A 25,345-nucleotide genomic window follows, 5' to 3' on the forward strand; every position below is an offset into this window, starting at 1 on the left:
TTTATGCCCCTCTCCTACTCTGCCTCATCCTACCCTCTCTGGGCAGGGTGTCCGGGTGCATTTGTGGATCAGTGCCTGTGCGTGTCCTACACTCACAGAAATGGTTTTTAACGCAGCCCAATCATTAGAGAGGTGTGGTTCACACTCTGCCATCAGGACAGGCACTAATTGATACCGCTTGAAAAATGATATATTCCCTGAAGCATTGACGGCTGCCCAACATGCAAAGATTACACCCACCTCCATGATGAGCACTCTAACGATGCAGACGCTGTTGATTGAAGACACACGTTGTTCTTTCTTGACATTATTCCCTTTGGCACTAGTCCTGGTATATCCTTTCTCAGTTTATTTTTGCCACATAACAGCATTAATCCCATCACGTTCCCAAAGATGTAAAAAAAGCTGATTTCGCAGCTGTGTCCTCTGAACCTACTACCTTCTTGCCATACCATCCACGTAGCATCTTATTAATGAATAGAATGTAAACTTGTAGATTTGGTGACTGCTTTTTGTTTCTTGGCCGCAGGAAGGAAATAAACCAGGCTCAGCTCAAAAGAGGTGTGTGTTGGATGGGTCCTGGGCAGCAAACTAAGGAAAGTAGTTTGTCTATTGACAAAACCAAGAATTAGAGTTCTCTATAAAAATTGGAAATTAGGCTATTGATAGCAGCACACTCTGTATCACTACTTGAGCCAATCCACAGCTTTGGAGGAGTTTGTCTTATCTCCCTATATCTGGCCAGAAGTTAGGAAATGGGAAAAGACAACAAAAATTTGCTGGAGTCAAAGCTTTATGAGGGTAGGAATAAAGTTATTAATATTCCCTGCCCTTAACAAAGCACGTGGTCAGTATCATGTGTTCAAAAAACATTTGTTGGTAAATGCATTTCTGATCAAGTCCTTCAGTGACTTAGGATGGAGTATATGCAACTTGTTCCAGAAGCATCCTAACTTTTTATTGGGTTGTGGTGTAGCTCAACCTGAAAGGTAGGTGACATTTTTTTTATGTTGTTACTACCTGCGCATAGACAAATTCTTCGTATCAGTTAGGGAAGAAAGAAAGTTGAATCCGGATGGAGACTCAAATTCTCAAAGGAGTCAGCACAATTTTCTTCATAACTCCATGTGTCATTGTGCAGAATGACAGCATTGTTTGCTTTCCAAGTTGAGTTTCTTGGCTTTGGAATGCAGGAATAATTGTAGACTGTGGCTTTATGATTATCAGCCTAATAGAATATCAGGGACAAGATCATCCTCAGATTGCTGGTTATCAGCAAGAGGACAAGAAAAGAACTGGAGAACTTGAGTTTCTCTTGTTACAAAGTTCTGCCATCTGCCCTTAGAGCGTAGGGGCAGTTGGGGTAAAGCGCTTCCGGTTAAAGTCATCAAGGGCCAGAGAAGCAGTTATATGTGATAAAAGATGGAAAAGATTCAGACTCTGCAGGAAAGCAGAGAAAATCTTGAAATTTTATGCAGAATGGTGGTCTGCAACAATGCAAAATCAAAATGGCAACAAATCTTGAGTACTGAGGCCATGCGTAGTAACACGTGATTCACCTATGTTACCTTGTTTGATTTTCATAAGTCCTGTATAGAGACAGGTATTTTGATCCACACTCTGATAGAAAAATACGATATTTAGACAGGCGGGGTGTCTTGGTTCAGAGTTTCACAGTGGTGGAACTGGGATGTGCATACTAGCCCTGTCCCGAACCCTAGTTCTTAAATATTTTTGCACCCTGCTTCCTAACCAGTCTTAGACTACTCAGAATGAGGGAGACTTGTGTTAGTTACAAAGGAATGTATTCAATTTGGGGGGAGCAAAGAACTCTTTTAGGGGCATGTATTGTAGCTCACTGAGCAGCGCATCTCCAGAAGGAGAAGGGTTCCCACTAAAGGCACTTGGTATATTGGTGGCCCAGCTAGACTCAGACCCATAGTCCTTTGATTCCCGCCCCACAGCTTTTCCCTGAACACATTTCTTCTCTTACCTTTATCCAATCTTGGATCCCTTTTCCTCATATTCACTCAAGAAGGGCAGGGACCGAGATTTGAGGGAGGGACAAAAAATAAGAGTGTGGAGGAGAGGCAGTGAAAACTGAGAAAGATGAGGTGAAAGTTAATAGTGAGATTGCTACATAAGGATGTAAGTGGAGCCATCCCACTCGATGCAATATATTCTATTGCGTTTCTAGAAATCTTGTTAGAGTCTTTAAATATAAAATACATCTTCTTTGCACATGCCAGGCTGTACTGAACCTATTCCTAATGCCAACACTAATGGGACTTCATGTAGCTGTTGTTACATAGTATCAGGAATGCTGGAGTCACACACTTTGTGTTTAAACCTGGCTCAGCCACTTACCATCTGAGTGGCCTTTAGAAGGTTTATGTAACCTTCCTGTGTGTTCATTCATTTATTTAAAAACATATATTGAGGGGCTCCTGGGTGGCTTAGTCGGTTAAGCGTCCGACTTTCGCTTAGGTCATGATATCACGGTTCGTGGGTTCGAGCCCCGTGTTGGGCTCTGTGCTGACTGCCAGCTCAGAGCCTGGAGCCTGTTTCAGTCTGTGACTCCCTCTCTCTCTGATCCTCCCCTGCTCACGCTCTCTCTCTCTCTCTCTCCTAGAAATAAATAAAACATTAAAAAAATTAAAAAAAAAAACCAACATACATTGAGCTCCACATTGGTGCTAAGCTTTGTGAAGTGCTGGCAATACATCAGGATACCAGAGATAAAATGTCTTGCCTGCATGCAGCTTCTGTGTTACTGGGAAAAGGTAGATAATCCAGTAAACCATGTAGTATATGAGCAGGTCTGTACTGAACCGTAAACAGAGAAGGGGCAATGAAGAGATGTTGTCAGGGTTTACTATTAGCAGCAGTTGTGAAAAGGTCACACTGGAAGGAAGATATAAAGTAATGAGGGGAAGAAGAACCTTCCAGGTAAAGGGAATGGTAAGTGCCCAAGTCTCCAGCAGTGCTAGGGGAATAGGTGGGAGGCCAACATGGCTGGAGAGGAATAAATGAGGGAGATGGTAGGAGAGAAAGGTAACAGAGCTGTGTCTCATGGAGCCTTTTCAGCCACTGTAATGACTTTGACTTTGATTCTGAGTGAGGTGGACGGTTTTGAACAGGGGAGTGTCACAGTCTTACTCAGGGGTATAGTTGAGAGTGACAGCCATGGCTTGAGCATACCTGCTGTGCAACCTTATAGATCTCTAATGATGCCGGGAACCAGAGTGCTAGTGAAGGAGAAGGTAGAAGTGGTCAGCTTTTGGACTTATTCTGATGATAAAACCACTGGGTTTTGAAGAGAACATGGGGTATGTAGGAGAGAGAGGAGTCAAGGTTGACTGGCAGGGTTTGCACCTGACTAGCAGGGTGAATAAAATCGCCATTGAGAAGGAATAAATTAGGAAGAGCGTAAGCCTTACTTTTTTATTCAAAGGGTGTTGTGTTGGTAATAGAATCAGGACTTCACTTTGGGCATGTCCTGACATGTCTATTAGAATTCCAAGCAGAGTTGTTGGATAGTCTGTTGATCGGGGAGTCTGGAGTTCAGCAAAGTATCTGAGCCAGGAGACGACCTCAGAGTTGTCAGTGTATAAATAGTTTCTCAAGCCTTGGAGCTCTGGGGATGCCCCCTGCTGAGTGAGTTCACAGAGAAAATAGGTTCAGGACTGAGTTCCAAGATGTTCATACCTTGAACATTGTAATAGAACTCCCAGAGGGAGCCATGATGGAGCAGCCATCGAGGACAGGCAAGTGTGGTATTTTAAAAGCCAGGTGAGGGAACTGTGTCAAGGTGAAGAGGGGATGCGTTGTCCCCTTGTCTCATTTTAACATAGACCACAGTGTGAAGCACATTGCTTTTATTTATTCAAGATTCGGTTGAATCACTGGTGGAAATATGCCACCAGTAATGAAGTATCATGGGAAAAATCTTTTTCAGTTTCCCTATAAGTGAAATGAGCAAATTTGGCTAGTTGTGTCCTAAAAAATCTGCCAGCCTTGTAACGTGACCTTTTTTGCTTTTGTATGATTGCTTAAGTCTCATCAAGACAGAATCCGTTCAGATATTATTTGTATTTATGCCAATCATAATTTAACGTGTCTTCTATTTAGCCTATTCAAGTCAAATTGTTTGGAATTTAATAACTTATTGAAAGTTTGGTTTAGGTTTTCTTGATGAAGATCTCCTTTCTCTTATGTTTTTTGTAGACTTGGAAGAAACCTCCATCTTCAGAAGGCAGTACGGGAACTCGTGTGGAGGTTAAGAATACTATCCTGTTGGTGGTGGCCTGAGGAGACTATCTCAACCCCAATGTTGCCCTGAAATTTGTATTCAAGATTCAAGAAGATTAGGACTGCTAAGGTATAGACCTTTGATTTTGAGATCTATCTCATTATCTATATATAGATATATGCGTGGATCTATCTATCTATAGATATATCTCTAAGGCTATATTTATATTTAAGGCAAAATATATAAATATATATTTAAGGTCAAAAATTTAAACATACTTAATCATTTTCATTTGTTTCTCCTCCTCATACACCATTTCTCTTTACTCTCTCCCCTCCTCCTTTTGAGCAGTGATCTTATCTTTTGCTACTAACTTTTGGGATATGGTAGGATGAATAAAGGTGCAGTGAGAGCAGCCAAAGTCTGCATTATCTCCATAACAACGAAGTGACCAGAAGGCAGTGAAACCAGGCATGAGGAGAGGTGTGCTCAGGTGTCTGTGATAGAAAGAAAAGTGAAATGGGTCTAGGTGCGTATGTGAAAGAACTTGAGATGCAGAGATGAATAAAGAAGCTGTGCTATGGAATACATTGTTAATTTCCACTTTCAGTGTCCACAAGACACTTTGGGCAAAGCTTTGTATTATTTCTTCAGATCTTTGGGAGGACCTGCCTTAATATTTCTTTTGGATACATACCAATATTGAGCCAGACTAAGTCTGAGTAAGAAGGTTCCATTTTTTTTTTTTTCTGGTTGCAGTGATCATCACTTTGTGTGTGCACATACATGTGTATGTATAATACACATGCATTATATATGTATATATATATATATAATTTGAGTAGTGTGTAATCTCTCTCTCTCTCTCTCTCTCTCTCTGTGTCTTTGGTTGGGGAGAGAGGAACAGATGGAGGGAGGAGAGAGAATCCTACAGAAACTACCATTAATGGCACATTTCCTGTTTTAGGCATTGTTCTGTAAGCTCAGGAGGAGGGGTCACAAGTGTAACTGATAACAGCCATCTGGAATAGGGATTTCTGTTCTGGGAAAACAAAGAACTATAAGTAAAAAGGTTTTCTTTCTGAGACTCTGTAGCAAGAAAGGACCAATGGCAGACTCACTCTCTCACATATTGGAGTTTGCATCTCTGTGCTCACTGCTGTACAGAATAGTGGTACAGCATACACAGCTGGGTAAGCCCTTGTGAAACGTGGTTTAACAGGCTAGGGCCACATGGCATGTCTAAGAGAAACTGGAGAACGTCTCCAACAATTCCGTTGATAACTCATTTGCTTTCGGTTTAATTTCCTCCAAAGATTAAAAAAACTCTCATACCCCAAAGGCTTTGGAAATCGGTAGAACAATTATAGCTAAGTTGTTGGTTGTCTCCCTTCTCGAGCACAGAGGCTTCCTGTATGTTGTCAGCTGCGCAAGGTAGAGATCTAGAGCCCGTGAAAGTCAAGTGCGTTCTAGCCTTGGGCCTGCTTTCATTGTACCTTCGACTTTCTCACTGCTGAAAGAAATGTGGTAGATAGTTAGCATTGATTCTGAAAAGGCCTTCTTTTAAGGAGGAAGTATGTCTACTTTTCTCTCCAGTTTTTATAAAATCCTGCAAGGCCCATGCAGAAATGATTAAGTTCTGATGCTCACTGCTCACGGTGCCTCTGAAAAAAGTGCCGAGGGGCTGGTGACAACGTGAGGGTGGCATTTGAAACTCCTCTCTCCCCTTTTTCCAGGGGATTTGTTATTTTTTTTAAAGAAAGAAAAATAAATTATCTCCTTCACAAAGGACACCTTCAAAGCAGTTCATGTCTAAGTGTTATTTATGAATTAATTTCCTATTAACATGGTTTCAAAGGCTAAGTAGGTAATTTAACAATCAGGAAAAGAAATAGCACCCCTTTTTTGGGTCCTTACACAAATCCCAACGTTCTGCATAAGAGACATCTCATTATGGTGTGGCCTTCTGCTCACACGTGCTTGATCGGTTGGAAAGGAAAGCTCAAAAAGCTGTTCTGTGCTTGTCATAAAAATCTAGAGATGCTTAGGGGTTTGGGCTGGAATTTTTGATGACTGAGTTCTCTGCTTTGAGTGTGTTGATCTTTAATTCAGAATGCCTATGTTCTGTCAGGAATATTCACCTCGATGCTAACCACTTAAAACATAAGTTCAGAGAACGTTTTAAAGGACTTGGCCGTAAAAATGTTACTGGTTTAGAGACCAATCAACCCTTCAGGGGAAAATAAAGCTTTCTCTGATTGTTGGCAGAGGCTACAGGGAGAAGTCTCCCTTGCAGTGCGTGTACATCACAGGGCTGGGTGCAGCTGTAGTGCGCGCAGGTATGTACGTGCCTCTGCTCACAGACCAGAAATGAGTTTCCAGGAAGAAGGAAATGAGGCAGTGCGGGTACATCAATCTGCCATAATGTTTCCTGGCTCCTGTGCTCCAGTGCACTTGGCAGATTTTTCAGATGTCTTTTCAAGTGAAGACCGTATAAATTAGTGGCTGTGTTCACAGACTTTAGAAAAGGAAAATCAAGCTTCTGTATGAACATTAGGAAAGCCATTCAATTTTTTTTTTTAAACCAATGCTGCTCTAAGTGCAGTCCAGACACCCAGCATCAGCATCACCTAAGCTTGTGAGCCATGCAAATTCTCAGGCCTTTCCCTAGACTTAGTAAACCAGAACATCTTAAAGTGAGGTCCAGGAGTCTGTGTTTAAACAAGTCTTCAAGATAATGCATAGGCCTTGCTCACATTTGAAAACTATGCTAAACCTGTTCTTTGAGCTCTGAAAATGAAGAGAGTTTTAGAAAATCTTGGGTCTAAAAACTCTCAGAAACTCAGTACACCTACAGGTATGTGTCTATGTGTACGTAAATGCTCACACACGTATATTTATAAATACATCCATATGGCATTGAAAGGGAGAGTAAAAACTTTTTCAGATGCCAAAAGCAAAGTCTACTGAGGCTTTAATCATTGCATCTGACATGAGGAAAAGTTAAAAAATGGATGATAATAATAAAAAGTAATGTTAGAAAACCTGCCATTGTAAATGAACAGAATTCTGCATTAGACTCACACATGTACGATCAACTGGTCTTCAACTAGACCACCGCATGAGTTTAGTGGGATAAGAAAACTGCTTTAATAAATAGTACTGGAGCAACTGGATATTTACTTAAAAATAAAGACTCTAAACCCCTACCTTATCCCATACATACACAATCAATTTGAGTCAAATTGCACTCTGAAAAATAAAATCTAAAACAACAAAGATAGTAGAAGAAAAATGGAAATACCTTTGTAACTTCAAAAGACTTGTTTTTTTTTAAAGGACACAAAAGCCCAAGAGGCCTAAGAGGGAAAAAATACACTGAACTTCGTGAAAATTGAAAACCTCTATTCACTGAAAAAACGCAACTAAGAAAATAAAGAGATATCCCAGACACAGGGAGAAAATATTTGTAGCACATATACCTAACATGTACACAAAAAGTACTTCATAGGATAAGATACAGAATGGCCAGTGAGCAGAAGGGATGGTATTTGGCATAACTTGACATCTGAGAGATGCAAATTAAAAACATAAGATACCACTACACACCTATCAGAATAGCTAAGATTCAAGGGGTACCAATACCGAAACTTAATCAGTCTTGACAAATGTTTGTCATGACACAGAACCTTTCACTACAGAAATTTCTGTATGAGCAACTGGAGCTCTCATATATAAAATGCTTACCCACTTTGAAGAATGATCTGGGAGATTCTTAGAAAGTTACACAACTGTCTTCCCCAAGAGCCAGAAGTTCTAGTCATAGGTATTTATCCAAGAGGCTTGAAAACGTTTGTTCACACATGTTGATAGTGGCGCTTTTTAATAATAATCTCATGCTGAAAGTGACTCAGATGTCCACCAACAGGAAAATGGATGAACACTGGTATATTTGTAAAATTAAATACTATTTAGCAATAAAAAGGAACATTCTACAGATAAACATAATAACATGAATAGATCTCAAATATAGTCTGATCAAAATTAGTTCAATCATAAATACTTTAGGATTTATGGGAAATTGTAGAATAATCAGAACTACCAACAATGGAAATCATTTAGTGTACAGTTCTGGTGTGATGTGATTACCTATCTAATTTAGAACAGTATGTGAGGGAAATTTCTGAAGCTGCAGAAAGGTTCTGTGTCTTGACAAACATTTGTCAAAACTGATTAAGTGGCACATTCACTAATAAGCATTTCACTATAGGTAAATCCACATACATAAAAATGCATAAATTTTTTTAAACTCCCATTTATTGAGTGCTTAGTCAGAAGTGCTATTTTTAGTATATGAATTCATTTAATCCTTGAAAAAATTCTAGGGTTGGTGCGACTTTTCCTAATTGACAGATGAGGAACTGCGTCCTGAGAAATGAGGACTTCAAGACCTACTGCTTGGTTGCAGAAGCTGAATTCAAGAGTAGGTCCTGTAGTCTTCAAAACGTGTCTTTGCCATCATGTTATACCTTCAGTATCAGTGTCCTTGGCTCCATTTTAATTCTAGATCAACTGTGAGGCAATCTCTCCCCTGGAAGAAGTTTCCAGAATGGTCAGTGAAGGACACTGGTTATTAAATATGTGAATTCGTTATTTTCCTGATAACTTTGTGGGAGAGGGTATAAAAAGTGAATAGCAAATATTATTAGCACCCTCAAGGAACCTTCCTTCAGAGTATTCTAACACAGGCCTGTTTTCTCTTGATTATGGAACATCATATAAAGTAGTACCACAAACTGTCAGACATGTGGTTTGCAAAACACTATGTGATGACTGGCAGAAGCACCGTCATTTAATCAAGAGCCCTAGGGTGAGCCTGCCTGGGTTCAAGTGTGGGCTCCTCTTCTTTCTGGATAAATGACCAGTAGTGAGCTCCCAGCTTCAGTTTCTTCATTTGTGAGGTGGGAATGATTCTCACACATACTTGGTAGAGTTACAGTGACGATTAAATGAAATCCTGCTTGTGAAGTGCTAATATGTGCTGGTTTCTTTTACCCCCTATATAAATATGGGGGTTAAACGCTGCTGCTTTTGGTTTAGAGATCACATGAGCTGTGACCCTCCTGAGTAGGGGAATTGATGTTACTGTCCATTTAATGTGGCCTCTCTGAGTCAGTGTGTATGTTCATGTGTTCACTTAACTAAAGCTGAAAGCAAAATACTGTAGTTTTCTAATAACCAGATCAGTTTGATTTTAAATATTGAGAAACTCTGGAAAAAGTTGACCCTTTTGTCAAAAAAATGTTTAATAAGTAGGAAATTGTATTGCTGGCGAATTGTCATTTAATGTGCATGTTATAGTTAATCTGTCCAGAGTGATTGAAAGGGAAACTGAAGCTACTTAACATGGTTAATGGATATCAGCAAGGTTAATTATCTTGGGAACACTGAAGAGCTGAATTCCTCTGTGTACTTCTCTGAGTTGTGATACTGTCATATTATTTTTCATGACACTTGAGCATCAGCCTTTATTTTAGTTAGGCTCTTGAGAGTATCAATATCCATGGTCAAATTTAAAATCCAGAGATACTACAAATAGGTACAAACTAACAGTGCTTTTCCTATAAAGTACAAATTAATGAGTTTCTTACCAACCAGCCATGTAAGTAGAAGAATCTCTACATACCTCCAGAAGATATTAGGAAAGAGAAATTTAAAACTGCTTTTGAGGACTTTTTTTGTCATTGCTTCTGATTGTCACCACTAAGTGTGGAAAGGTGGGTGGCTTAGAAGAAGAACCCTTGTCAGGGTGTGTGTGGTGTGTGTGTGTACAAACATGTATTTCCCCTTTGGAGTATTTTTCTCCACTGAATTCTTTTTTTTTTTTTTTTTTTTTTTTTTTTTAATAGTTTATTGTCAAATTAGTTTCCACATAACACTCAGTGCTCATCCCCACAAGTGTCCTCCTCCATGCCCATCCTCCACTGAATTCTTACGCTGGTTTTGTACAAGTGTTAGTATTGATGTGGCTTACTTTTGCACTTACCTGTTTGCTTCAGAAGTGGAAGTGGTGGTTTCTGTATTTTGTGTGGTTCCCAGCCCATTAGCAGAGCTGGAACTAACTTAAGTCTTTTTGACGGCCCTTCTCATGGTTTGCTTCAGCCCTCATTGGATTTCTCCTGAAATTCATCATGCATCAACATTTTATCTCCAGTGATAAACATCTTGCTGTCAGACATGAAAGGATCAGCAGAACTACTTGCTTGTGAAAAAAAGAGAATCTTGCTGGAGAATCCATCGCGTGGCTTTCTGCAGCTGGCTTTGTTTTCTTTATTCAAGCAATTTATGCCGACCTCAATCTTCAGCAGAGGCATGCTGAGTTTGCTACTTGGTATCTGTGGGACGCCTACCCATTTTTGCAGTTCTCAGGTTCCTCATATGAAAAATGGGAGTTCAGATCACAAAAGCCTAAGAATATTCTAGATTTCAGCAAATAGTCAAGTTTCACTTCAAATAAATGAGTAATTCATGGAAATGCAGCTACATACTCTGGGCCTGTTTGACACCTGTCTGTAAGGATCAATTCAAACATGGAATATGAAGATCCAAACGGATGGAGATAGAGAAATTGAAACATTCTACACTTAACTTCTTGTTGAATTTTATTTTTGTGTAAACTGTTAAAAATTTTTATTGAGTTCATTTAAACTAAACAAAACAGTTTGCCCGTTCCCCCACCTCTCACTGACTGCCTCTTACAATCGCCAGTGTGTTCTCCATGAGCTTGGGTGGTAGTGGTGGTGGTGGTTTTTTAAATGAGATAATGCAGTGTTTGTCTTTCTCTGCCTCACTCCTTTTCACTTGGTGTAATGTCTTCCAACTCCATTCATATTATTGCAAATAACAAAATGTCATTCTTTTATATGGGTGAGTAATGTTCCATTGTGTATCGCTACTACAGCTTCTTTATCTGTTTATCCATTGACACTTGGGTTGTTTCCCTATCTTGACTATTGTAAATAATGCTGTAGTGAACATGGGGGTGCATGTATCTTTTCAAATTAGCCTTCTTGTTTTCTTCAGATAAACCCAGAAGTAAAACTGCTGGATAGGATATTATTTTTATTTACTTTTTTATTTTTTTAATGCTTATTTATTTTTGAGAGAATTAAGGAGCATGCAAGGGACAGAGAGAGAGGGAGACAGAGGATCTGAAGTGTGGGGGCTTGATCCCATGAACTGTGATATCATGACCTAAGACTAAGAAAAGAGTTGGATGGTTAACTGGCTCAGCCACCCAGGTACCCCAATATTTCTATTTTCAATTTCTTTTCAAAAAATTTTTTTCAATGTTTTTATTTATTTCTGAGAGAGAGATTGCATGAGCAGGGGAAGGTCAGAGAGAGAGGGAGATTAAAGAACGTGAAGCAGGCTCCAGGCTCTGAGCTAGCTGTCAGCACAGAGACCGATGTTGGGCTCGAACCCACAAACCATGAGATCATGACCTGAGCCGAAGTTGGACACTTAACTGACTGAGCCACCCAGGCGCCCCTCTATTTTTATTTTCTTGAGCAACCTCCATGATGTTTTCCATACAGTTTGAACCAGTTTGCATTTACACCAGTAGTGTACAAGGGTTACCTTGTTTCCACATCCTCACCAATGCTTGATGTTTCTTATCTTTTTGGTAATGGGCATTCTAACAGGATTATGTTGTGGTTTTGATTTGTATTTCCCTGATGATTAGCAATGTTGAGGATGTTTTTATGCTCCTGTTGGCCATCTAGGTCTTCTTTGGAAAAATGTACATTCAAATCTGCCCGTTTTTTAAATGAGATTTTTTATTTGTTTGCTATTGATTTGTAGGAGTTTTTTTAAAAATATGGGGCGCCTGGGTGGCTTAGTCAGTTAAGCGTCCGACTTTTGCTTNTTTCACCCTGTTGCCTTTTTATTTTGTTGATGGTTTCTTTGCTGTGTAGAAGCTTTTAAATTTGATGTCATCCCACTTTGTTTTTGCTTTTGTTGCATTTGTTCTTGGTGTTAGTTTTGAAACCATCATTGCCAAGCCCTATGTCAAGGTGTCTATTGGGTGGCCATCAAAGAATTAGGGCTTCAGATGAGTGGATAAGCTCCTTCCAGGAGATCCTGGCAAGCTGAAGCAAGTCAGAGGGCACCAAGATGGCATCCACAGCTTATAGTCCTTGAAAGCAACTCCCTATGCCACTCAGTTGTGCCAAACCTAAAGTCTGCCTCTGTGTTTGAAGCTTCATAACAAGGAGAGCTTCATAACTCCTTCACAGAAGGACTAGTGGCTGTGCCTCAGTCCACTCTCTGTGCACTGCCCTGGGAGCAGTAGCCTACCAAGTACCATCTTGCCAATTATTACCATCTTGTAAGACTCAGGAATGCAAGCTCCTCTCACCACTAGACCCAGTGATCAAGGGGAGTCTCCTGGATATTAGCTGCAAAGAGCTGGCACTAGATGCGTATAAACCTTCCTTTCCTCAGATGTGTTCTGGAACACAACAGGGTGCACATGAAGATTGTGCTCAACCTCCAAGGTCTGTGGAAGGCCTTGAAGTGTGTTTAATTAGAAGCCTGCACCTCAGGTTATCATCATGATGATTAGCAACAGACCTCCACAGAAAAGACCAGGCTGATGAGTTTGTTGCCTCTTGCTCTGCCCTGGGGATAGTAGCTGTTTAAGAGCTCTTTTTCTGTTGGTTACAGTCCTTTGGACCAACAAGCATAAGCCCCACTAGCCCCAAGATAGGCCATGTAGAGGGGCCCCCTGGCAGCCGTCACCAATTGGGTGCCAGATGGTATTATGAGCTCCTTTCTGGGTGATGCCAATTACATTCTCATGTGACCAGGAATACAAGCCCCCTATGGCACCCAGGGTTAGCCAGTCTGTCGCCTGAGCAGCAGCTGCCAAAGTCAGGGAACCAGCTGCATGAAGGAGGCTCCCTTCCAGGTGCTCGAGCACAGCAAAGGGAGAGCATGAAGCTATGCACCTGCCAGTTTCCATCGACAGACAGTTTTCCAGCAGGTCTCAGATGAGTGCGTTAAACTAGATGCCTGCCCTTCAGTCCAAGGTTTTAGTATAAGCAGATGAGCCTCCTTCACTTGGAGTCTAGGTGCCATCCATCAGCTGCTTCTGAGTTGTGCCCTGGGGAAAATGAGTCCTTTAAGAGATGTTTCTCAGATGCTGCTCTCTTAAGAGTCTCTACATAAGAGTCATGTTAGATTTCAAAATGAGATGTTTTTGGCTTGTCTCTCAAGTGCGTGTCGTAAAGGTTGAAGTGCATGGTGTAGGGTTTGAATTCTTTATTCCTCAGGGAGAAGCTCCGGGTTTTGAGTTCACTCCCAGTGCCAGGGATCAGGTTGATGGTGAGATAGTGTCTCAGCTTCTCTTACTGGCTTTCATGTAGTTTTCTTCTCATTTTCCTGATGTATGGTCATCTCTAAGCCAGCCATCCAGTATCTTAAGAGAAAATTGTTTCATATGCAGCTTTAGACTCCGTGGGCTCATGGCAGGAAGTTCAGAATCTTCCTTTGTCACCATCTTGAATGGGAACCCTCCTCATTGAATTTTTCCTCTCACTGTATATGCTGAGATGTTAGAATACCATTCAGAAAGTCTTTTTTGGGATAGAATCTATTTTCTTCCTCTTATTTTGGAGGTCTTTTTTTCTTTCTACTTTAAGTAGTTGCTCTTGAGAGGATATCCTATTTTATAGATGGGGAAATTGAGGAAGAAAGATACTAAGTAACTTTCTGAAAACCATCCTGCTAGAATAAGAAACTCTCTGATCTTTGGGTGAGGCCCTTAAACTGTGTGTGATGGGCCCAACTCCATACGTAGAATGTTTCATCCTACCCTGAAGCATACGAGATACAAGAAACCTGCTTCGCTGCTCTTTGATTCTGCTTTCTAATGTGGGAGCACCTTTTTGCCTGTATGTTTTGTTTCTAATTCAAAGAGCTACCATTTTCGGAATTGTCTCCTTTTGACAGTTTCTGAGGAAAAGATGTGTGTTTCTCCCCTTGAGCATGATGTTTGCAGTCTCTCTGTTTACTCGAGTTGAATTTTACCCCAGGCTTTTGAAACGAACAAAACTGGAGTTGTTGCCATGTTCAGAATCTTGCACAGATTGAGGTCTCCTTTGCCAGGTTAAAACACCTACACCACCCTGCCACTCCCACCAAGGACAATGACAAAATGGCCATTTTAACTTTTCTTGCAACTGGGCATGGTGTTTTTACATCTGTGCAAATATAACCCAGGTTCAAAATCTACCAACCACAAATTTGCATCTACCAATGATCCTTCTTCTCAGAAAGACTTTCTCTTCCACTTGCTTATTCTTCCCCTTTGCTGCTAAACCCACCCCCATCTTGCCGTTTCTTTTTCATGACAGTTTTTCAGATGTTCACACCAGCATTTTCTTGACCTTTCGCTTGAATCGCAACGTTGATGGATGCCTATCCCCGTGTTTGTTGTGAGGATCAATGGGAATAATTGTGAAAATACTTGGAAAATCACCCCTGAAGAACTGTCCGAAAGTCTTGATGTGCAGTACATAAGGTTGCTCTTCGATTCTTTCTGTGCAGCAGCTCTTTCTGCTGTTCTCTCACCCTCTCTGTGCCCCCAGCCTTTGCACCCTCTGCAGTGACCTTCTCCATTTTCCTAGAAATGGGCCCTGTCCTTTTACATCATCACTCCTTTGTACCTACTGCTCCTTTTGCCCACAGTATCCATCCCTACTCCCCCACCAAAAAAAAAAAAATAACCTGAAAAATTACTCACTTTTTAAGGTCCAACTTATTGGAAGCCTTCTGGGATGCCCTTGATCTATGTGTCAATTATTCTCTTTGACTTGATGGCACTTTGTTTTTCAAACCTTCATTATCACTGTTAGGATTGTGTTTGGAAATCATTCTCCTTTGGTGGAATCCATCCTTGCATTTCTGAATGTGCCTGCTGGTTCCCAACTCTTCCCAGAAAATAGTCCCTACGTAACAGGCATGGGAATGGACAGAGGGTGCTTAAGTTTATTGTAGAATGGGCTCAGTTTAAAAATAGGTCATTTTCTCCTTGATGACTGGTGCTTTTTTGATTGCTAAATTTTCTTCTTGGTTGTTTTCTGATTTTGTTGTTGGTTTCTATCTGCTTCTGATTTTTCCATCTGTATAATCTGTTTTAGAAGTCTTCTATTATTTTCTTTCTAGCTATACTACCTACTCTTATTATTTGTCTCTCTTAGATAGCACTGTGCATGGAAGCCTTTCTCAAGTCTTCACTCTGACTATGGGGTTGGCACCCAACTTGCATGTGCCTTATCTCTCCTTTCCTGTGCCATGTGCAGACATCATGCATCAATCCCAGCGTGGAGCCCAAGAATCCTACTAACACATTACTCCAGAAAACAACTGATCATAGCATGGAAAGCAAAACCTATTTGCCTTTCTGGATTGGAGGATTTCTTTTCCAGAGCTTTCAGTTACTCTTTTCCAACCTATTTGCCATTTCTGCATTGGAGGATTTCCTTTTCAGAGCTTTCACTTACTCTTTCCAAGGTTGCTTAAAGAGTGAATACATTTAGGTACTCCTTGCCTTCTGTGTATCCAAAGCATAGCTCCTTTCTTGAGAGATAATAGGTTTTAGGATTTGGGGAAAGTTTAACAAGCTCTCAATTTGCTCCATTGGACTTGAGAAGCCAAGAAACACTCATGTAACATTTGGGATGTCTGAAGAGCTGTTTCTGTAGATTGAATTTGATATAAGTCAGTGTTAATGTCTCTGGAGACTGTTCAGGTTTTTTAAAAAAATTACTTATTTTGAAAAATAAGATTTTCAAAATATTTTAGACTCCTGAGGCTAGATTCAGTGGGAGAGACCTCTTGATTGTGTTTTCTGACAGGTGATGGTCTTATCTGCAAATAACGTTTTGATTTAATTATTCCGGGTCCAACAAAGAGTATAGGAAAGTCTGATGAAAATTTAATTTATAACTGTAATAAAGCTGATAAAAGCTCCCTTCCCCAGAAACAGAAATACAATCCACTCATTGTAGTCACTAATTTTCGGGCATCTTTCTTCAATCACATTACCTTCTATCATGGTGATGATGAAACCACAGAATTTCATGCCCCAAACGATGACCGCATGTAAATATAGATGATCCATATATCATTTCAGGATGTGTTTGAATCTGCTTAACCCCATCCATGGATTAAAAGTTCAGAACTCAACCTATAGTGATGTAGAAGGTATTCTCACCCCAGTTAATTACATTGTGGCTTTAATCTCCACCTTTAGGAGAGAAAATCACACATGAAATGGGAAGAGAGGCCAGGGTTCATTAAAAGCAAGTATGTGGCCTATAGGAGATTATAAACATAGAAAACCACCAGAAATAATCTTTATCACTTAATGATATTCATGGCATGGATATCTAAGATTTTACTGGAAGCTGTAGGATTGAACTTGAAACGCCCAGAGTTCGAGAGACCCCAAAAACAGACCACCAGAGACCAGAGTCAAAGCCAATCGGCAAGCGTCGTTTATTTGCAGGTTCGAACCCGGACCTCTGCGCACTCGTCGCCGGTGACGCTGAGACGCCCCGAACAAAGTCTTTGCAGCCTTTTTATAGACAGGAGTAAACAAGTCGTGGGGAGGGACANAGCAAATGTGTCTGCTTCCCTCTATATAGTGAAACCGCAGTTGGCAAAAAAGGATAGGAGAAGGGATAAACAATATATAAAACTTCAAAATATCTTCAGAAGATTTATAAAGGAAATGCCATTTTTTGATACATAAAACATAGCTCAGTAAAGACATCAGAGGAAACCACTCAGTAGATCTCTAAAATTGGGAAATATGGCAAGGTGTGGGCATAAAGGAGGAAAGAAGGGAAAGGAAAGGAATAATTAAAAATCTGCCTGTGGTGTGAAGTTTGCTTTGTCTCTTCTCTATTGCTTCTCATTAGCAGAGCTGATGAAAACATTTTACCTAGGCAAAACAAACTGGAAGGATTCTTTTTGAAGACACCGCATGAGCTTCCTATGGGAAGATGTAGAGCTGTTCAGTTGGCTGGGTGTCTGTCCTAGGAAGGTCCTTTGCCTTATACCTTTCAAGGGCATCCTAAGCCTGAGATGAATTTCCTACTTGTCCACCTTGGAGGAAACCCAACCAGTGTGGTGGCTCTGTCATACTCATAGAATGGCCAGCCAGGTAGCCATCTTATTCATGGGTAGAACCTAGTGATTAAGACTTGAATATAAAACAGTGTTATAGAGTATGTACATTAAACTTAATTCAATTATGTTTGATAAGAATATTGAGAAAAATCATTTAGGTAACTATTCTCAGAGCATGTTCTAGGCTGATAGTAAGGTGGGGCACATATTTGCTAATTTACTAAGTCTCAGATCTTTCATGCTTTTACTGATTTTTTAATGTTTGTATGTTTATTTTGAGAGGGAGAGGGCACGAACAGGGAAGGGTCAGAGAGAGAACCCCAAGCAAGTTCCGTCCTGTCAGCTCAGAGCCTGACACGGAACTCCGTCTCACAAACCATGAGATCATGACCTGCTCCGAATCAAGAGTCAGATGCTTAACTAAGCCACCCAGGTGCCCCTCATGATTTTCATCGGGTGACAATATTGCTGTATTGAATATAACTTGACTTTTAAAAATAGATAAGGTAATTATTTCATGTTGTGTTCAATTTGATTTCTTTCCTGGAGGAAGACCTTTGTGACATATTTACTGTGAAATATTGGACACTTTTCTACTGGCATTTCATTGGTTAATTTCACTGTAAATGAATTTTGCCTCAAATAGGGGTTCTGTATTCTAACCCTTATGTGAGATAAATACAGTGTAAAACATAGGAAAGTTTACCTATAATAAAATACTTAACTTGCTCTCCCCATTCCTTTTTTAAAATCAGTTTTCCTGAGGGGCACCTGATTGGCTCAGTCAGTTAAGTGTTGACTTCAGCTCAGGTCATGATCTCACGGTTCGTGGGTTCCAGTCCCTGTTGGGCTCTGTGCTGACAGCTCAGATCCTGGAATCTGTTTCAGATTCTGTTCTCTCTCTCTCTCTCTCTCTCTCTCTCTGTGCCTCCCCCACCCCGGCTCATGCACTCTCTCTGTCTCAAAAATTAACATGAAAAAAATTTAAAAATCAGTTTTCCTGAGATAACATATTGTAAGTGTATAGTTTGAATTCTGACAAACCTATAAATTCTTATAACCGAAGCCACAATCAAGATGTGGAACATTTTATCACTAGAAAGTTCCATCAGTCCTGATGTTTCCCTCCTCATGTTTCTGAGGCAACAATGATCTCCATCTTTTAATATGTCTTACAAATGGCCATTCATGATACATTCTATTATCTCTCCTTTTCATTAAGCATGATGGTTTGGGGAAATACTCTTGTTCTTATGTGTATTAGTAGATTGTTCACTATTATCTTTCATCATTATCATTGTATGAATATATCCTATCTTGTTCTTTCTTTGGTAGATGTCTGGACTGATTCCAGTTAGAAAAATTAGGAATCGGGGCATCTGGGTGGCTCATTTGGTTAAGCGTTCGACTTTGGCTCAGGTCATGATCTCATGATTCATGGGTTTGAGCCCTGCATCAGGTTCTGTGGTGACAGCTCGCTCAGAGCCTGGAGCCTATTACAGATTCTCTATCTCCCTCTCTCTCTGACCCTCCCCTGCACATGCTGTCTGTCTGTCTCTCTCTCTTTCTCTCTCAGAAATAAATAAAACATTAAAAAAGAAAAGAAAGAAATATTAGGAATCAAGTTCTTATGAAATTTGAAAACCAATCTTTGAAGATAAATCTTAATTTCTTAGGGTAAACATCCAGGAATGGAATTGCTAAGTTCCATTAGGATTCCAATAGGATACATGTATATTTACTTTTATAAGGAACCACCAAATTGTTCTTCATTGTATTTCACTCCCACTTTTTATTCTCACAAGAGATGTGTGAAATTCAGTTTTTCTGTCTGCTAACAGTTGTATTCTTAGCCTTGTTAATTTTAACTATTCTAGTTAGTATGAAATGATAACTCCTTTTAACTTGCATTTCTTTGTTGACTAATAGTGTTAAACAGTTTAGCTTTTGCTTATTGGTTATTTTCATCTCTTTTGTAAAGAGTCTGTTGAAGTCTTTCTTCCAATTTTTAATTGCATTGTTTTTTAAGTTATTCTAGGAATCCCTTATTATTTTTTTACTTTTTATTTTTTATTTTTTTTTAATGTTTATTTTTGAGAGAGAGAGAGAGAGCGAGCGAGCGCACAAGTTGGGGAGGGCCAGAGAGAGAGGGAGACACAGAATCCGAAGCAGGCTGTAGGCTCTGAGCTGTCAGCACAGAGCTGGGTGTGGGGCTTGAACCCACAAACTATGAGATCATGACCTGAGCCGTAGTTGGTGGATCAACGGACTGAGCCACCTAGGTACCCCTTTACTTTTTATTTTTTAGAGAGAGTGTGTGAGTAGGGGAGGGGCAGAGAGGGGACTGAGAGAGAAAGAAGGAGAGAGAGAGGGAATATATCTCAAGTAGGCCTCATGCTCGGTTCAGAGGCCAATGTGTGGCTCACTTCCATGACCCTTGGACCACGACCTGAGCTGAAATCAAAAGTTGGGCGTGCAACTGACTGAGCCACCCAGGTGCTCATAGTTGTAGGAATTCTTTAAATGGTGTGGATACAAATTCTGTGTCTTCTATATTCTGCAGATATGTTCTTACAGTTTGTTACTGTTCATTTTCCTTGTGGTATCTTCTGAAGGGCAGGAGTTTTCCTTGTGGATGAAGTGTCCATTTGTTTATTCATATTTTCATTTTATGGTCTCCGCTTCTTGTGTCCTACTTGTGAAATCTCTGCCTAGCTTAAAATCACTTTTGGATATTTCTAGTTTCAAATCCAACACAGTAGCTAACAGGTGCATCCAAAGATTGAGTCAGTTTGTCCTGGTCAAACAAAGGCTATCCTTCTCTAGGAGGCTTGTTCTCATTCTCCTTCCTCCAACCTCTCAAGTGTGAAATCTTTCTCTGGAGTTTCTTTTAGAACACTTTGAATCTACAGCTCTTCAGTGAAGATCTTTAAAGAAAGGTTTATCTGGCTAGTTCATGTAGTTGAATCTGGGGTGACATTGAATTGTGTTTTGTGACATTGTAACTATAAGTGAAATTTCACTTTTGTATTATTATACCAAAAAGTGACAATCACACTAAGGAAGAAAACCACTTGCATAGGAGAAATCATTACAGAATGATAAAAATTAACAAAGTTTACTACTAAAATGTGTAACCATTGCAAAAATAGATCATGTGAGAGACAAAAGAGTATATTCTAAATCTTCTTATAAGTACCCTTTAAAATAGTAAAAAAATAATTTGTTCATAAATAAGTATAGAACAGTATTAAAAAAAAAACCCCCGAGACTAAGAAATACCTCCTTTGAATTAAGGTTTTTTTTTTAATTAATGAAAGGGTTGTGGAATAAAGTATAGATCTAAGACCTAGAAAAGAGAATAATTAATGGAAATCAAGAGTCAAATATTGTAGATAAATCATTGAAGAATCTCCAGAGATACCAGATAAATTTGGGAGGTTGGGGTATTGGATGATCAAATAAATTTTAAAATATTATTTAAGCGAGGCAATAGGTTGAATTTACACATCACAAGCCAATGACCTAAATGAGAATTAAACACAAGGTCCAGATGTATCAGATTCAATTTTCAAAATTCTAAGAATAAAAGAATCTCAAAAGCTTCTGGATAGGGGAAAGTAACCTTATACAAAGAGAAACTATTTTTACAGTGGTACCAAACTTTTCATCAACACTAGAAGACATTGGACAGTTTGTTATATTTCTGAGAAAAAAAAAACTATTTTGAGTCTAGAATTCAGTTCTTTTTTTTTTTAATTTTTTTTTTTAAATTTATTTCTAGGAGAGAGAGACAGCGTGAGCAGGGGAGGGTCAGAGAGAGAGGGAGTCACAGACTGAAACAGGCTCCAGGCTCTGAGCTGGCAGTCAGCACAGAGCCCGACGCGGGACTCGAACCCACGAAGCGTGAGATCATGACCTAAGCAAAAGTCGGACGCTTAACCGACTAAGCCACCCAGGCGCCCCTCTAGAATTCAGTTCTAAGCCAAATTATAAGTGTGAGCAATAACAAGGAATTTAAAAAATTAAAAACATAAAAGTATATAGACTTCTAACTCTTTCTGGATATATTTCTGTAAGTTGACCTTGAAATGTAATATTTCTGAAAGATACCAAGAAATGGTGACACTAAAGCCAAAGGCCCTCCAAAAAGTGGAAGACAAGGCAATACAGCAGGTATAGAAAGTATTTGGTCAAAATTGGAGAAATTAAGAACTCTAAGAAGGATATATTTAAGAAGAAAGTTGTGGCAGATTACTATGAACAGAGTTTTGCCAGTGAACTAAGTGATGTGACGAGAGCATGTGAGTCTTTAAAGAAAAGGCAAGCATTTGGAAATCAGACTCAGCAAGAACAATAGCAAAAACTACAGAAGGAAACCATGGCCCAAATAAGCATAAAAACAACAAAGAATCCATTTGACAACTAGAGTTGAGGGGTATGGCATTTAATCCAAAGAGAACTAAGTGTCATCTTAGTATACTCCTTGGTTCTCCAATGGACAATTTATTATCATCATCATAAACCCTTTTCCAACTTTAGAGTCATCCTAGAAAGCAAACATACAAGCAAATTAACCAAATGTTATAACCCTTGATAATGAAAGTAAGAGCAAGGTTGGCAGATAGTAGTGGATACAGAGTCAAGGGAGGCATGAAGATCTTTAACAAAATGGGAAGATGAATTTTTTTTCCCCTCTGAGGTTAATGAAGCCAGACTAAGTTTAGATGTATTATTTCAGCTACAAGTAGGACCACAGAAGAATAAAAGCTGGAAGAGGGAAGAATACGCTAAATCCTTACACTTCATAGAGTTAATAGATTATATCCTAAAAAGCTAAATTATGAGAGAGGAATATAAGCCTAAAAAGGAGAGTGAGATAATCATTAGAGAATTAAGCACTGTGGCAGTTAAATAGGTTGATTTGCTTTTAGGAAACCTAGGTTTGGGAGAAAGAGGAAGTCAGCTGTTGTGTTTCAGCATAGTATTTCTGTTTTTAGTCTGTACTTGTGTTCTTTTGGGAAAAATATTAAAAAGAAGGAATTCACCTTGACTTCTTGGTAGATGTTTATTGATCCTTAAAGATTCACTTTTTCCAAGTATAATATTCAGAAAGTATAAATATGACTCATCCAATAGGTAATGAATTATTTCAAAAGTTTTATTTAACTCACTAATAAATGTGAACAAAAGGAAAATAGAAAAGGTAGATCAAAGAGCATTTTAAAGATCAGTGTGTCTAGAGTATACCATGAAAGGTGTTTGGAAATGAATTTGATCAGTGGCAAAAGGGTTAATCCTATAGAGAAATCAAACTATAACCTTGAAATTACCTTTTATACAGGTTATAAGTCTACATGTTAACAAGAGAACAAGGGGGAGAAGAAGGGCGGAAATGGTGGAGGAAAGGGAGAGAGGCAAACCATGAGAGACTCTTGAATGCTGACAAAAACTGAGGACTGATGGATGTGGGGGGAGGGGGGGATGGGCATGGAGGAGGGCACTTTGGGGATGAGCACTGAGTGTTATGTGGAAACTAATTTGACAATAAACTATTTGTAAAAAAAAAAAAAAAAGTGAAAAAAAAAAAAGCTTCTCAAAGTCTTAGCTCTAATGAACTAGTACATAGCTAAGTGAAACACTAGTGAATTCTCCTAGAGGATTAAATAATTCTTGGGTGAGTTTGTTGAACAATGTCTAAGTCTACCTTTGCAAGTAGACATTTTCTACTCTTGAGTGACAAGTTTTAGATAACTTTTGTTTCTAAAAGATCTCAAATAACATTACAAAATTTTCCCTAACCCTCTCAGCATCCAATTTTTCTCTCTCCTTGTCTGTTTCTGTAGCATAGCTCTAGTACAGCAATGGCAACATTTAAACATTTTTCATTATTCCTTGTTACTTCACACCCCCACTGGAAAGCAAGCTTTCTGTGCCCAGGCCTTCTACATAGTAGATTCTCAAGGCATTTGTTGAATTAACAATTGAATCCATTAAATCATCAGGGCAGAGAGAGAAGGAGACAGAGAATCCCAAGCAGGTTCCATGCTGTCAAGACAGAGTCCAGTGTGGGGCTAGAACTCATGAACTGCGAGATCATGACCTGAGCAGAAACCAGTTGGAGATGCAACCAACCGAGCCACCCAGGCACTCCTAATGATTTAACTTTAGAAAAATATTGGCTTACTTTATTATGCAGAGACAGGAAATTAGAGATAAGAACATAGGAGGAGAAAGATCAGTAAATAAATAGCTGGAAGGGGAAAACTTAAATCTACAAAATCTGTTGATACCGCAGTTTACAAGTTGTTTCATAAATAACTGCGAGAAATTCTGTCTTTTAATGCAGTTAAATTTAGATGTGAAAGGAAATAGAATTCAGATAGAAGTACTGTCAGGTTAAATGACTTATTAAAGCCTTCTCTACTTCTTAGATTTTTCATAAACTTTTCATCTTAATTGCAAACATACTCCTGAATGAAACAAAAAGGAAGATTTCAGGGAGAAAATGTCTTCCTATTTACTTTATACTTGGGGTTAAGAAATAGTTGCTACTTGCACCTTCTTAAAACTCAAAATCCTAAGCCACCACTCCCCTCCACCCCCCCTTCCCCCTTGCTACTAGATTTGTCTCTTTCCCACACAGACCATATACAAACATAGTGTCTGGAAACTGGGATGTTTTTTTGGCTAGTCCTGTTTCAAAGACTGTTGGGGTTTGTATCCAGCCTCGAAAGTCTAAAATGTTCTATCCAATCAGGAAAAGTGGAGGGGTCCTGGCAGCTATTTGGCTTCTATATTTTCATCATCTTACTAGCAGATGACTTCCTACACCGCCAATCCAGGGTCTTTATTTGAAGCATCTTAGAATTGAATCCTGTTGATACAACTGGACCATAGTCTTTCTTTTTTTAAAAAATTTTTTTAAATGTTTTTATTTATTTCTGGGAGAGAGAGAGACACACACAGTGCGAGCAGGGGAGGGTCAGAGAGAGAGGGAGACATAGAATCTGAAGCAGGTTCCAGGCTCTGAGCTAGCGGTCAGCACAGAGCCGGACGCGGGGCTCGAACCCACGAAGCATGTGATCATGACCTGAGCCGAAGTCGGACACTTAACCGACTGAGCCACTCAGGCACCCCCCCCCTTTTTTTTTTAATGTTTGTTTATTTTGAGATAGAGTGAGAGGATGAGCAGGGGAAGGTCAGAGAGAGAGAGAGGGAGAATCCTGAGCAGACCCTGCACTGTGGGCACAGAGCCTGGCATGGGGCTCGATCCCACAAACTGTAAGATCATGTCCTGAGCTGACATCAAGAGTTGGACTCAACTGACTGAGCCACCCAGGCACTCCTGCACCATGGTCTTTCAGGTCGAGTTATGTATACTTTGATAAATGCACTACATCATGATTTGCTTGTTACTGTTCAGATGGTCTGTTGTATCATCCTCGGTAAAGCATTTCAATTGATCTCAGGGCACTGGTGTCTATGATGGCTCCTGGGCACCCCTTTCCCAGTTGTGGGTAGCCTCATGATGGACTGCTTGCCAATTTAGTCCTGGAGGCACAGGCCCTTTAATTTCTCCCTGTCTTGAGTTTGATCACTAGATGACTCTACTCTGGAGGTCAAGTATTACAGTTTCTGTATTGGAGCTGGAAATGAGGTTGTGTGGTGAGGCAGGGACCTTGAGAAAGTAGAGGCCCTCAGCCCTGCCTGGAAGAAGTTAGCACTCCTCAGCTCCAGCTGGTTGTTTGGGATACCTACGTGAGTGAACCCACAGTCTCCGAGGCTGTCTTGTATGAGATGCTGGAAATGTAGATTTTTATATGCAATCATCTAATTTTCAGAATGGTGTGTGGACTAAATGAGATGTATTGGCAGGCTCCATTCACT

This window comes from Crocuta crocuta, unplaced genomic scaffold, assembly GCF_008692635.1.
Source record: "Crocuta crocuta isolate KB4526 unplaced genomic scaffold, BGI_CrCroc_1.0 scaffold343, whole genome shotgun sequence".
Classification (NCBI taxonomy): domain Eukaryota; kingdom Metazoa; phylum Chordata; class Mammalia; order Carnivora; family Hyaenidae; genus Crocuta; species Crocuta crocuta.